Source organism: Girardinichthys multiradiatus, chromosome 12 (genome assembly GCF_021462225.1).
Source record: "Girardinichthys multiradiatus isolate DD_20200921_A chromosome 12, DD_fGirMul_XY1, whole genome shotgun sequence".
Taxonomy (NCBI): Eukaryota; Metazoa; Chordata; class Actinopteri; order Cyprinodontiformes; family Goodeidae; genus Girardinichthys; species Girardinichthys multiradiatus.
Genome location: NC_061805.1, coordinates 44,642,028 through 44,656,722, shown reverse-complemented (window position 1 = coordinate 44,656,722; position 14,695 = coordinate 44,642,028). Strand labels below are relative to the sequence as shown.

The following is a 14,695-nucleotide window of genomic DNA, read 5'->3' as shown; positions in this document are numbered from 1 at the left end:
TGACCTTTCTGCACTCCCACCACAAAATGTTAACTTAATGCTTTAATTAATTATGTTTTTGTCATAATAGATTACCGCTTCTAAAAATAATTCCTTTATTAGACACTAATTTGCCGATATTGGCACACTTTTTCATCCAATCATTTTTTAATAATCATTTTGTGGCTTTATCTTTCTGTCTGATAGAGGTCCCCACTGACTAGAGATGCACAAAGAAATCAGCTTGTGACTGGAATATGGTAACTACAGCATTCCAGGAAAAGAACCTCATGCCAACTGTGAAGCGTAGAGCTGGAAGTGTCATGGTTTGGGGATGCTTTGCTGCAGTAGGACTTGACTAGCCCACTATAGAATCCACCATTAATTCTACTGTCTATCACAAAATCTGGAATCATCTAGGGCAAAATTAAAGCTGAGACAGAACTGGACCCTGACATATGACAATGACCTAAAAATACCAATAAATCCACCAAAGACTGGCTTAGAATTAAGAAATGGAAAGATCAAGAAGATTGCTTCAAGGAGATTGCTTAGGAATTACGGGGAAGGCCAGCACATGCATGAAACATTTCAAACTTCTTACAGTTGAAAGTGAGGAGTGGGCCAAATTTTCTGATGTTTGATGGTCACAAGAAGCATCTAATTGAAGTTGTATTATTGACTGAGAAATAGGGTGACCCAACTATTTCTCAGTTAAAATATCAATTTCTTTTATATCTTTTGTTCATTTAGTAAATCACAAGAATTTTTAACTCACACAGAGGACAACTCAAGAAGAGCTCCAGAGTTATGTTCGACATTAATAATTCAAATAATCAACTATAGAATAATAACAGGACAGCATGATCACCACGACTATAATGAACAATCCGGCAACTGGTGGTGAGGAACATTGATCCTTAATTCCCAGGACTTGATTGATGAGAGAGTGGAGAGAGAACACGCAGGTAAACAACCACCCCCAGGATTATTACGACAGGATCTGTACATGTTTTACTCAGGAGCATTGGACTGCAGTACAGTAATGTAGCTGTCAAAACATGTCATGCCCCGTGTATTCCATAAAATTCTTTACAGTTAGTTTTCACACACGAACATGTTTCTAAAAAGTCACCTTGAGCTAATGCTACACACCTGGTGTATTGGAGAAGTTAAAATAGTGACATTCAGTCAGATAGCAGCTGCAGTTAAACAAAAAATTCAGTGCCACAGCCTATTTCCAAGGTTAAAACATGATAAATTATGTTTTCTTACCTTCATTCTTCCCCCTCTGTAGACATCTGTGGTTATTTTGATGGTCAGGCTTGCAACTCTGCTCATGTTATCCGTTGTCGTCGTTACAGGAACCGTTTTGTGTTCACCTGCCACACGTGTTTTCTTAAATTGAAGCAAAGATTTTGCAAAATGCTTGTTTCATGTTGCATTAACAATTCAGAACAGAGAAACCTTTCTTAGGGCGGTTACAGAAAAGCCCACCATGTTCACTTTCAAGAACCTCACCCACTTTTCCTGCATAGCTGGCTGCCTATTCAATTTTTTAGCATGTTGCCAATAAATGACAAATTTATTTGGCATGTTGCTGTTAGAAATATCTGTTCTGTTGACACAGGAATCCCGTTTCTAATCCTCATATAAAACAATACGGCAATTAAGCATATTCCTGTCCATTTGGTTTTGACAGCTCTTGATGTGTCAGAAATACCTGTTTTAAAGCTTCTTATATACTTCTTTCAATGTGAAAAGACCAGATCGCTATGAAGATTCGTAGGTATTTGATGAGATGTAATTTGAAATTTAACACAAGGAAACAAAATTAACATTTCTAGAGCAATCCAAGCGGTGGATTATAACTTTTTAGGAAAACTACAAACAAGCAACAGGAAAACCATACTTTGTTGTTTTGTCCTGCTGAGCTGCAGCAGACAAAATCTGGAGTAGGGGAGCATCACTGATATTTCATGCCATAAACACAAGGTAGATGTCTCTGCTGCATATAAATAGCAACATCGCATGCCAACCATCATTACACAGCAGCATCATTAACGTTGTCTCAGTCAATCAGACCTCCAGAGAGAGCCTCAGGGAAACATTTGTAATGCCAGAGTGGTTGTAAAGACGAACCTGCAGATGATGGGTATTTTCTGTACGCAGATATCAGTTATACACATTTATAAACACAGCTGGATGTCATTTATTTTTTGTTCTTTTGAGTGCAAAGTGCATAATAGTGAAAGGTTAGTCTATAAAACAGTTTAACCTTCACGAGCCAAGGATAAAGCAATGATTGTTAAATCAAAAATTATTTTGTTTTGTAGCAAGAATTTTAGAACTGTACAGTTTAAAATGTTTTTCATATGAAGTGTCAAAATTTCTGTAGATTACTACAGGCGGGAAAGGTTTCATAAAACCTCTTCCTTCCCTCAATAACATATGCTGTTTAGAGGATTTTGGGGATGTTTATACCTCATTTTCTGTAAAAGTTGTATCCAGTCTCCTGTAGAAAGTAAACTCCCTTTATAAAGAGAACTCAGCGTTGTTTGAGCCATGTATTGCAATCCCCAGAAATATCTCAGAGTGAGCACCACAGCTTGATGTACCTCTATTGTGAGATATTTTGTGATTGCATTTTACTCTCCAATGAATTGGAAATTTTGTTTCACTATAACTCAAACTGTGGCAAATGGAGGTAAAGTCATCAGCATGCAACACCTGTAAGATCTGAGCTTGGTTTATGTATTCTGAGATGGGATGCTGCTATAATCGGACCTAATGGAAATAGATGCTGTGTTCCATGGGACATGGCATCTCCAGCAAGGCATGCTGGCTGCCTTGTGTTCACCTCGAAAAGAGTCCTTGAGGTTCTTTTTATTTCCACACATTGTCATGAGTAATATTGCCATAAACAACAGTGCTTTCACTAAATGATTACAATCCAAATAAAAAAAGTATCCTTACAGCAAACAAACCCACAAAGTCTTCATAGGTTTTTTGCACTCTGAACATGCAAGGCTACAGTCAGAGGAGATAAATTGCCTTTCTTGATAGCCCAGACATTGCGGCTCACAAAATTACCGCTGAAAGGCCTTGGGAGAAGACAAACAATTTCTTGACAAGTGAAAAAAAATAAAGCTAAACTCAAGAGGAAAAAGGATATTACTATGCAGAGCCTGTATGTTGTCTAGGAAACTTTAATTAGAAGTCATTTTACACTCAGTCCTAATAAAGCTAATGGAAGAAAGGGTATTATATCATGCGATGACAAATTTCTCTCCTTATTAGCTTAAATCTTTGGTAGCAGCATATGTCTTTAGTTACCTATTCGCAAAACTTTGCTTTCAGCAAATGTGCTTGTAAAGATGCAGTAGGAATCCAGGACTGAGGAGAGATTCATAACAAACCGACAACAGCGCAATCAAAGTCATGACATCCCAGCTCTGTCACGAACCGCTAAAAAAGGCAGAAACGACAAGATGGAATCCATTATCCCCTCCTTTCCACGCCAAATGAGGCATTGGCAAGCACTCAGAGCTCCCCTCAAAGCCTTGTGAAGACATCTCACAATCAATAGGCTTTAATCACATCCATTTTCCCTCCTTTTCCCCAACTCCCATAAAAAAGAAAAAAAAAATACTTCCAAGCTTGATTAGAGCTAATAACACTGAAATGGAGCAAGATGTTCATGCGGGTGGCTGGAAGGCATTAGTGGGAGGAAAGGGTCATAAGTTCACAGTGCCACAACTATCCATACTTTCATTATTACAACAAAATAGGGAGAAGCTGAGCTTCTTGTAGCTCTGCTTCAGGTAAACCAGTGAATGCAGCTCAGCTTGCACTGACAGCATCCAGGGGTCAATTTTGAACCCTGTTTTTGACCAGAGGAGATACAGTGCCAAAGAGACAGCTCTTAAAGGAACTAGGGTAATCACAGTACTAACAACTATAGTGATGCCTTCTTGTGTTAAAAATCAAAAATATAAGTGCCTCTGCTACAGTGAGACGGAGAAGGGAAACAACAAGGGAGAGAAAACCTTAATGAGAGACCACGATCGCAAGAGCAGTGTGGGGATTGTGCAGGAGCTCCATTTTCACATTGATTTGCTATGTTCTGTCCAATCAGGTGCAATTTGACAGACATCCTGTATCTGCTGGATGGGCGTATATGTGTTACAGTGCAAACTGAACTTTGATCACTCCATGGTGCTTTACATGGTGCAGTGCATGGCAAATGCATAATAAATTAACAAAGTCTATTATGCTGCTTTTAGAGTGAAAGCTTTTTTGCTCTATTCTAATCTAAGGTAAATCTGGAAAGAAGGTCTTTGGTTGCTGTTTAGTTTCCCATTTGGCTTGTTGTTAACCAGCCTGTGAGTAGTTATCAGTTTAAGTCTTTAAGGCCGCAACAGATGCATTTGATTAAAATATTTATGGGAGAATTATTACTTTTAATCTAATATGTTCATTGCAATATGCACAGTAGACATCAATGAGCAATTACATGCGAATGTTTTAGGTTGTCACTGCTTTTAATGAAGCATTAACCTTTTTTTTGTAAATGTTTTCAAAGCGATTTTGAATTGTTTAGTATTGCATGACTTTTGGCAAAAAATCTAAATCCAAAATCAAAATTAACTTTATTCTCACCCTAGCCCAAAAAGGTATATAGAGCGACAAAACTGTGAGGTTCAGGGTCCACGGTGTAACATAAATACATAAGAGGTGAACCATTAGGGCCCCTTAGGCTCTCGCTGAAGGGCTAATAAAAGTAATACACCAGCTTAAACAAACCACTCAACAAGGGCTAGAATTTCCTGTTTTATTTGACAGTTTTCATCCTATCAGAATTCATTTAATTCTGTTGGTATTTATAGACAAAAGTTCTGGTATTTGTAGTCCCAATGGAAATTCATAGAGGAATGAACCATATCCACTCAAACCAGTCCTCCTGAGTAGCTGAGCCTCATAATGAAAACGTTAATGACACGTTCCAGCTGCAGTGCGGTAGGGTCTCTGACTTTTAACTCTCAAATAAGGGACACGCCAGAAGCAAAATACACACGTCAGTCATTAGGTTGTGAAAAAAATATTTATTGACATTACAGCAGTGTTTGCATGTTTCCACTGGTATTTTGATTATTTATATTTGATAATGAGCTCCAAGTCTTGGACGATGGAAGGTCTTCTGGCCATCAGCCTAATGTTTAGTTTTATACAAAGTGTTTTGATTAGATTCAAGTCAGGACTCTGGCTGAGCCACTCCAAAATGTTGATATTCCTTCCAGTCTCAAGACAAATGTCTGTAAAATTAAACGATTAGTTTAGACCAAAGTTTGTCAGATGTGTGGATATTTATGGACATCATTGTAGTTTGGAGTGGTCATACCAGACAATGATGCAGCTTTAGTCATCACAGAAATTAGTAGTCTCTGCATCATTAGTAAGATGTCAATGATCAGTCTTCTTTCTGTCTAACATTGACAGTACACAGCATTGTCAATATGAAAATGTACCTGACAAATTATGCAAATTACCACTGAAGTTTCCCAGTTAAACTTGTTTTTTTGTTAGAAAAGTATTTATATATAGTTTATATTTTTTTTAAATAGAGACTGTCAATGTTGCAGCTATTATGCATTTCCTGCGAGAACAGATGCTACATAACTAACTTTTTTAACGAAGTCCATCCTTCTGTGACTGGTTACTTCCACCAAGCTAAACCAAGTCATTCTGCCTTTCCTTGGCCCTAGTGAGGATGTTTAAATTGGAAAAAGCATTGATTTAGACTCACTTGAGGATCCATTGAAAGTTGTTTCTGAACATATGCCCTTCTCCAACAATGATTGTTGGATATGTTGTTTTTATAACTGCAATGTCCCTAAAATATAAAAACACCCCTGCACAAACCATGTTTCAAGAAAAACCTGTTATTCTGAAGCTTCATAAACTAATGAATTATGCCTACCTGCGTGGAAAACCCTCCACAACTATTCAAAGACTTCCATGTGCAAAATCTTTTCCAAACTTCCATTGCTTTTAGTTTTGTCCCACACACACTGCTCAGGGTCAGTTCATGCAATCGTTGAGGTTTCGCTGAGGTAAAGTGTTCTTACTAAAACAATGTAACTACAGGCTGCTGGTATTTACAACTACAATATTAGCGGTCTACCAGATCTCTCATCTAGCCTTTGGCGAACAAGTAAAGGATTGTACCTGTCAAAGATGTGAACACATCAACATTTACATGCCCATACTGATGAAGATCAGGAGAGAGAGAAGACTCGTTTCTGTCCTTTAAAGGTTGCGGTGATAAAATAAAGGACTGCTTGTAGGGGAGACAAATTGTGTGTATGCAGCATCCTCCATATGCTTGCCTGGCTCCCACAAGGCAAGATGTGATTTGTCTTTTCAAGGTAAGAACCTCTCTTTAGGTGACAGCACCTTGAGGAAGCCTCTGAATGCAGAAATTGTGTAATAAACTTGTTCTGTTCAGCTGCTAACGGATAGATTTTCTAAATAAAACTGTGGTCTTCTCAAATTGATATGCAGGACGGTGATACAAAGGTATGGACAATTCAGTTTTATTTTTATTTTTTGGTCACATGTTTTCCTTACCAACATGGCAACTGAACACCTAAGCTTATGAGAAAGTTGTTGCAAAAAAGCTGAAATGCAAAGATTAAATTACTGTTTTTTCACATGTAAAAATGGCATTTAAGGATAGTTGAGTTTAATAGGTTTGCTTAAATATCTCCCCCTGAGAATACTGCATGCACGGCATATCACAAAAAAAAAAAAAACACTGAAACTATTCTCTGTTTAATCTTTTTTTCAATCAAATAACTAAAGCAATGGTTGCTGATTCTTCAAGGAAATGCAAATAAATTCCCAATCAGGGCCAAAGTTGAACACTGGAAAAGCAGTGGAGAAACTCTTCTTTATTTTTTTTGCAACAATTAGAAAATATTGCTGTCTCTTCTGTAATTCTTTGCATCCTGTTATCTTTTTCTGCTAATAATGAAAGTTCAGAAAGTGTCTTCTTCAGATTTTTGCGAATTTCTACATTTGCTCATAAAGACAACATACATACAGGCTTTGGATGGAGTCATGGCTGAAGTTACGAGCCAGTTTAAGCAGGAATAGAATGCTCAAGCTGAATCAAGTTGAACATTTAAGTAAATGAATCGTGTGTAGGAACATGAACAGACTAGAAATAAAGCCTATGGGGATTGGTTTTGGTTGCCATGAGATAGCAATGTCACCTTACCTGGCCCATTGCATTAGCCCTCCTGGAAGCTGCTCCCAAACGTTTTGTCCAAGTCTGGATGTAACAATCCAAGTCTGATTATGTTTTATTAAAATTTGGGTATTCTTTGAAGCAACCTTTTCTTCCTAAACAAAGACTGTGTCTCTTTTCCATGGTATCTTTTAAAGTCTATGTCCTAGATGAACACCACACACCACAGGTGAAGCTCATCAGTTTAATGAAGGTAGTGTGCACGTTTCTAGGTGAGGCAATTCTTTTTTTAGGACATTTGAGCATCAAACGGAGCACAACTACACCACACACTGTTTATTAGCCAAAACCAGCCCAAAATGTAGGGAAAATGTGTTCATTACTTTTAACACCTGTGCTCAAAAAACTCTAGATACAGGGTGAATCACCTGTTCAGATCCCAAAGAGTTCTCAACCAAGAAGAATATAATCCCTTTGGGATGTCTTGGGTTTGCCCCAAGGTCTCCACTCAGTCCAACATACCTGGAAAAATCTCTAAAAGGAGTCACACAGAAGGCATCTTGATCAGAAGCCTGAAACACCTTAACTGACATAATATATGGAGTAGCAACAGCTCTACCAGATGATGGTGCTCCTCTCCCAATCTCTCCCAGGGTACAGTCCAGCCATCATGCGGAGGAAGCTCATTGTAAGTGATGAGATCAGCTTAATCCGGACTCTGTGCTCTTATTAGAAGATATAGTTTGATAATGCGGCTTCCTTTAAATCCGAGGAGGGAAGGCTTCAGGAGGCGTTTTGTGCTAAAACTGATCAACATGAAGGAGCCTAAAAGGATACCATCATCATTAGGCAGTTTTCTTTGAGTTAACAAAAAGCTGTAGGGAAGGAAACAGATAATTTAATTTGTACAATACTAATCTTAAACAGTCAGGAAAAACACAACATTACAGCTGTAGACAAAAGCTGAAGTTGAGTTCAGTTCTTCTAATTTGTTTGATGGATTGTTTTTTTCTAAGCAGTTTTGAGTTCGAAAAGTTGAGGAACAAACTGAGAGCAGAGCAGTTTTTGGGGCAAAACTGGTACTTAGTACTTAAAATACCTCTAATTCTCATCAGAAGCTCCCATGGTGTTTTCCTTATTTACTCTGATGCACACTTTGTTGCACAACATCAAAAGACAAGCAACAAATACTGCATGAGCGTATAAAGGATTTATACATTGACCTGAATTTGAAATAAGCAGTATCTTCTTGAGAACTTTATGTTTGAAATGATCTCAACAGACTAGCTGGTGATGGGATTTGATCAGTTAGGAGTTGATGGAGTTTACTTTTTTTTTAAAAGATGGGAACAGGGCTTGAAAGTAATGGCTTTACCCATCTTGGGTGTTTGTTTTGAACCAAATTACATTAAACACCAAAAAAACTAGTTTGTATCCAAATGGAAAATATTTCAGCCATCACAGCGAAGGGTGGCTACTTTAAGAAATCTAAAATAAAAATCATATTTATAGCTATTTTGCTATTTTTTGTTTGCTACAAAATTCCATGTGTTCATTCACAGTTTTGATGCCTGTGAGAATCACTGAGAATCTACAATGTAAACAGTCATGAAAATAAAGAAAACCAGTGAATGAGAAAGTATTTCTAAAAAATTTTGAATCCATTTGTAGTTTTCACTCAAATGTTTATTTTGTCTTTATTTATGCCGGTCATTTATCCCCTTCATCATTTCATACTTTTGTGTTTTGGTTGCTTCATAACAGGCTTTTACAAAAAAGAACCATGTGCCACAGGATGTGTACAAGGTTCTAGGTTTGACACCCAACAAGGGCATTTTTGCTTTGAGATTGACATTTAATGTCAAAGAGTACTTGCTATGAATATTCATGTGATCTGTCAGGTAGGATGCTCGTCTTATTTGATTATTTCATATTGGGTCTTCTGTCATGATTTCTGGTTTCTGGTGTCCATATTTTGATTATTTTCTTCTGAGTTTCTAGCATTTTCTCTTGGTTCATGTTGTTATTGCATATATTTCTTAAGCTATGTTGTTTGTACTTTTTGAATTAGTTCTGTTTAGATGTTGTTTATGGTTCATATTGTGTTTTCATGCCACTGCCACTAGTTAGTTTCATTCAGTCTACCTGCGTTATGCCAAACAGTTTCCCTGTTTTCACCTGTTTGCTGCACTATTTATACTCATTAGTTCCTGTTGCTCCTTGCTGGTGAGATCTGCTATGTTTATGCCAAGTCTGCCCACATATATGCCTGCTTGTTTTTGCCTTCTGCCATGCTGTAAGTCTTTACTTTTTGTTTATTAAAATTCTCCACTCACCGTGCCGTTTCTGTCTGCCTGCCTGCAATTGGGTCCTACTCCAAGAACCACCTCTTGACATCTTCATTTCTTCAGTTGAGACTGTTCTCAATTGGGAATGGCAAAAGCAACCTAACAGAAAACTATTAAAGTTTTTCTTTTAACTTTAAAATTGAGCTTTACCAATGTTGAGCTTTACAATTTGCGCAAAAACACATGAATGGAAACGGGACTATTGAAAAAGTCTGCAAAGAATTCCAAATGAAAACAAATAAATATATTTTGGGAAGTTACTGCTCGAGTGTGAGACTCCAACAGGGAAATTCCCCACACAGACCACAGGGTGAAAACAATCCCAGCCACATTTACCAACTGGTTCTGTGGCTTTAACTTTCCTCCAGAACCTCAGGTCAAATATCAACACTCAGATGAGGATCTTGAATTCTAAATGAATTCCACTCCCAGTGCACACCTGCAGGAGGGTGATAAACTGGGTGAAGAACTGTCAAGGACCAACATGGCATCCATTCTTCTATTCACCGGAGGCAAAATCTGCCTGGGTCCCACTCGTTTTCCAGCAGATAATGCAGAGCCAGATACAGCTCTCCTTCCTGCAGCCATGTATCACAGTGCTAACACAGTGCACTGAATGTTCAAAACACAGGCAGACGGATGAAAGAGGGAGTTTTCTACTGGAGCTGGAAACGGTGAGAGATTTTGAATTAGAGTTTTCTATTGATGCCCCTGCTGACATTTTAATGCACACAAGCAATAGCCAGCTAAGAGTATCAACTCCCGAGGGGCTTACCAAAGAACCTAAACCACAGCCGCGGCTCTGTAATGATTGCTTGTCACCAAAGACCAGAGAAATCCCCTTTTTGTTTTGCACATGGTGAGTGTCAGCTGGAGCTTTACACACACTAGTGAACAGATAGTGTGCAGGAGAAAATTGATTCATCACCAGAGGCCTGCCTACATGCTTAACCGCTCCTCATGCCTCCCCTGCTTACTCAGCATAATGATTCCAAACAGCATATACAGCTACCTGAAGTAAAAGCTTGGGTGTTATACACTGCCAGAGAACAAGAGATGCCTTGTTTAAAAGACATGGATTTAGACAGAGTGAGTGTTGCAGTTTATTAGGTGTGAAGATAATAAGGCAGCAAAATTGGTCAATTCAAGTTGGAGGAGTCTTGCTCATAAGCTTTATGGCATAGATACAGATCATTTTGAAATTGTGGCTTAACAATAGAATTAGGCACATGCCAGTTTTCAGTTTTATGGTACATCATGGCTTTAAAATGTCACGGTTTTAAAACCACTCAGTTTCCGTCATACTATTTTTGCTGTTTAAAAGCTTTAGCAAAAGTAACTACACATAAACAGCAGAAATGCAAGACAAAATAGAGGGATGATTTTTTTTATACTGTGTATGTAAATATCTGGTACATCTGAAACTAGATTTTTCTATAATCTATATAATAAGACACATGTACTTCCTGTCATTAAAAATCTATTTTTTTCTGATTTAGATCTTTTAGGATTACCACAATATTTCTAATTGTTGTGCCACAAAAATGTAAAAAAAACGACAGTATTTTAGATAGCCGGTATGATGATGTCATTGCCTCGTACTCCCCTAAAAGGTTACTTCACAAAATTTGAGTAAAATGAGACACACTTGTGGTTGTATTTGAAGGCAACAGCTTAAACACACTGATTCCTTGAGTGAATCAAAATTAAAATAAATCACCAAAGATTCCAAACTGAATTGTGGTTCTTCAGAACATTGCTTCATCCTTGTGTATAATTTCAAGATGCTTTAAGGTGCTACATTAATCTGTTCAAATATTATATGCAAGTGTAAACATCACAGAATGTCTAGCCATCATGCTGTTCAGGAAGGAGAAAAGTTCTGTTTTCTAGAGATAAACGTGTGCCAATTACACGTACCAAACCCAAGAACCGAGCCAAACGATCTCAGTGCAACAAGTTCTGTACCAACATGACCCACTCAGTGAGAAAGAAACCATCACTCCAAAAGCAACATAATAAGTCACATTACAGATTGCCAAGGGGCTCAGGAACAAAAGACCTTAACTTGTGGAGACAGGTCCCCTGATTTGATGAAACTAAATTTTGAAGTGTTTGGCCATAATGATCATTGTTGCATTTGGAGGAAATAGAGAGCAGTTGGCAAGCTTGATAACACCATCCTAGTGGATGTAAAGTGGACGGCAGCATGGTACACTTCACAAGTTAGATGGCATCACAAGGAAAAACTAATATGCTGAAATACTGAAGCAACATCTCAAAACATCAGCCAGGAAATTAAACAATTGGACACAAAGGAGTCTTAAAAATGAACAATGGCAATGTTGTTATCCCAAAGCCCCCATTCTCAATCTCATTATAAATTTGTGGGCTGAAAAGGTGTGTGTGAGTAATGCTACAAACCTGACTGCACCAGTTCTGTTAAGAAGAATGGACCAAAATTCCTGCAAACATACATTCTATGTAAACCTCTGAATTTGAAGAAAGTTTCAAAACCCTCTAATAGAAAATCTAAATTATTTCTTAAGTGACATCAAACATGAAAAGTAAAAAATATGTAAAAAGTCTGTAAATCAGACAGGAAGATGTTAGGTTATTTAATACAGTGCATGTAAACACCTAAACTGTAAACCTTTTTTTCTACTCTTCTCCTGACTGATACCTTGGACATCTTTGAATCTTAGTGACCTCTCTGCAAAACTGGGGCTTTTATTAAGGACACAACTGACGAAACAGTGAGAGGAAACAGTGAGTAACAGGAAAATCCTGCTACGACAACTGAGCTTTGTTTCTGATTCATCAGATTCACTAAAACCGAGTAAAGTCACTTGGTTCTTTTTAAACTTTGTGGACATCTGTCTTTTAACATGGAGACTTTCTATAATCACTGCAATATTTATGTTGACAACACAAGTACATTTTTTGGTGTATGTTTATGTATTGGCATCAAAAAGGTTATTTGACTAAGCTACAACAACATCTAAATAATCTACTGAAAAAACTGGAAAGAGTCTAAGATGAGGAGATAATGTTATCAAATGACAATAGTGTCTGTAGTGCAAGAGTGTGTCTTCACTATGTCACAGCTCATAATGCCAAATCTGTTGAAATGCTCTGCCTAAAGTGGCTGAAAACAAGACGTCCAAACACCACATATCTCCCGTTATTTGTGTCAGTGAATTTCACTGTGCTCCTAACCAAGAGCGAGGCCAGTGATGCACTAAAGAAAGCAGACAGGCATCACATTGACTATCAGCTCATTTTATGTCATCACCAAAGACTGAGGAATCACACCTCACGGCTTCCAGACAGCGAGCATTTCCACATGAGCCTTGCATTTTGTGTGGCGCGGAAAGTAATTGCCCTCCTTGCCAGGCAGTGTCGTTAAGTCAGAGGAAAAAATGAGACATGCCATCCAGTTAAAATAATAGAACACACAGGAAGGAAATGGCTGGCTGTTCAGCCAGGAAAGACCTGCGCTGAATGCCAAATATTTCCGCTTTTTACAAAAAGGAGAGATGGCTGAGAGAGGCTTTATGACTGGACAGGAGCTGTTAGCTGACTGGGTCACATTGATTACATGGAGACGCTGTCAAGTCCATGTGATGTCCAATAAAATATCTTCTCCCTACTGAGCTAGAAGGATACATTCAAATGCTGAGCATTTTAAGATGCTATTTAATATTTGAGGACTGGAATTGGTCCTCAGACCAAAGACCCTTTGTGGTGCTATTAACATGAGAATATTAGAGTATTTCTAAACAAATCCAGGTAAAAAACAATTTTCCTTTCAACTTGTTCATTCCCATATCTTTGAAATTTATGCATGTCAGGATGAAACTGTACTTGTTGCATGTTTGTGTTTTTATCTGTTTTTATTTGCATGCTTTTAATTTGAAATGTCTTTCCCATTTTACATCACCCTGCTAATTATACATGAATAAGGAATACCTGGTAACTTGAATAACCAATAGGCAGTCAGCAGGCTGGCAAAAAGAAAACAATGCATAGTGGCCAGAAAAGGCATTTAAGAAGCAAAAAGATGCAAAAAAAGAGATCTCCCACTTCCCTGGGGGAGGAGGTCGGGAGCAACAGCATCTGCATCAACATCTGCAACAACAACCGCCGCCGCCACCACAGGAAGTCAAACCAGTCATGGCTAGGGGGAAGGCCTTTACTAGAAGAAGGGCACAGTCTAGTACTCTGTCCCTGGAGTACGTACCTCAAGCTTGCCAAACCTTTTTCCACCTGCGAATCCATGAGTCACCTCCTCTTCTTTTTAGCGGACGGCTGCTGCTGGAGTAAAGCCAAAAAAGAGGTGCTCATGAGACCTAGAGGTTCCTTCTGAATGTTTGCTGCCTGCACTGAAGTTTAAGGAGCAAAACTTATACATTTATGTAGATTTTACTGTAATACGTTTCTTACCTCTTTTTTGACTGTGTGGCCATTCGGGTGCCTTCTCCACCTGATGAAGAACATGCACCTCTGTTCTGTCATACTAAGTCCCATCAAAATATTGCAGCAAGCAGCTATTGAGCTGCACCACATACACATTGTGGAAAACAGTATGTTAATATAGTCAAGCATTTAGCAGCTGGTAACAAATTTTGAAGCTGCTGAAGGCCCTAAACAGAGCTACAACAGGGATGTGAATACTGGCTGAAGATTTCCAAAAATGCAACCCCTGTAAAGCCATAAAAACCTTTAAAAAAAGTTTGGCACTAATACATGGTTTAAAGGTACCACTGGACGTTGTTCTAAAATATCTAACAAAATGGTTCTTAACGTTCGCCTGTTCAGGACCAAACCAGACAAGCTTCCAAATCCCAAACTCATTTTCTAGACTCAACTTTCTGGTCTTAGTCTGTTTTAGTCCATTTTTAAAAAACAATTGTTCACTTTGAATGAAATATATTTCTATGAATGGATGGATGGATGCATAGGCAGGTAAAAGGATGATGGACAAGTGGGTGTTTGAATGGATTGATAGATAATTGGATGGATGTACTAAAAGACTGATGAATGGATATAATTATAGATGCAAATTTCAGATACTTGGATATGGGCAAATATCTGAATACAAAAATATTTTCCC

General features: G+C 38.1%; 1 long non-coding RNA gene across 1 annotated transcript; it reads right to left on the bottom strand.

The window, feature by feature from the left end:
- Positions 1-5,074: 5,074 nt before the first annotated feature.
- LOC124877534 lies at positions 5,075-7,388 on the bottom strand. Its single transcript, XR_007040553.1, has 3 exons — positions 7,262-7,388; positions 5,381-5,465; positions 5,075-5,294 (listed from the first exon to the last, which is right to left on the bottom strand). It is a non-coding gene; the product is annotated as an uncharacterized LOC124877534 (long non-coding RNA).
- Between the last annotated feature and the right edge of the window lie 7,307 nt (positions 7,389-14,695).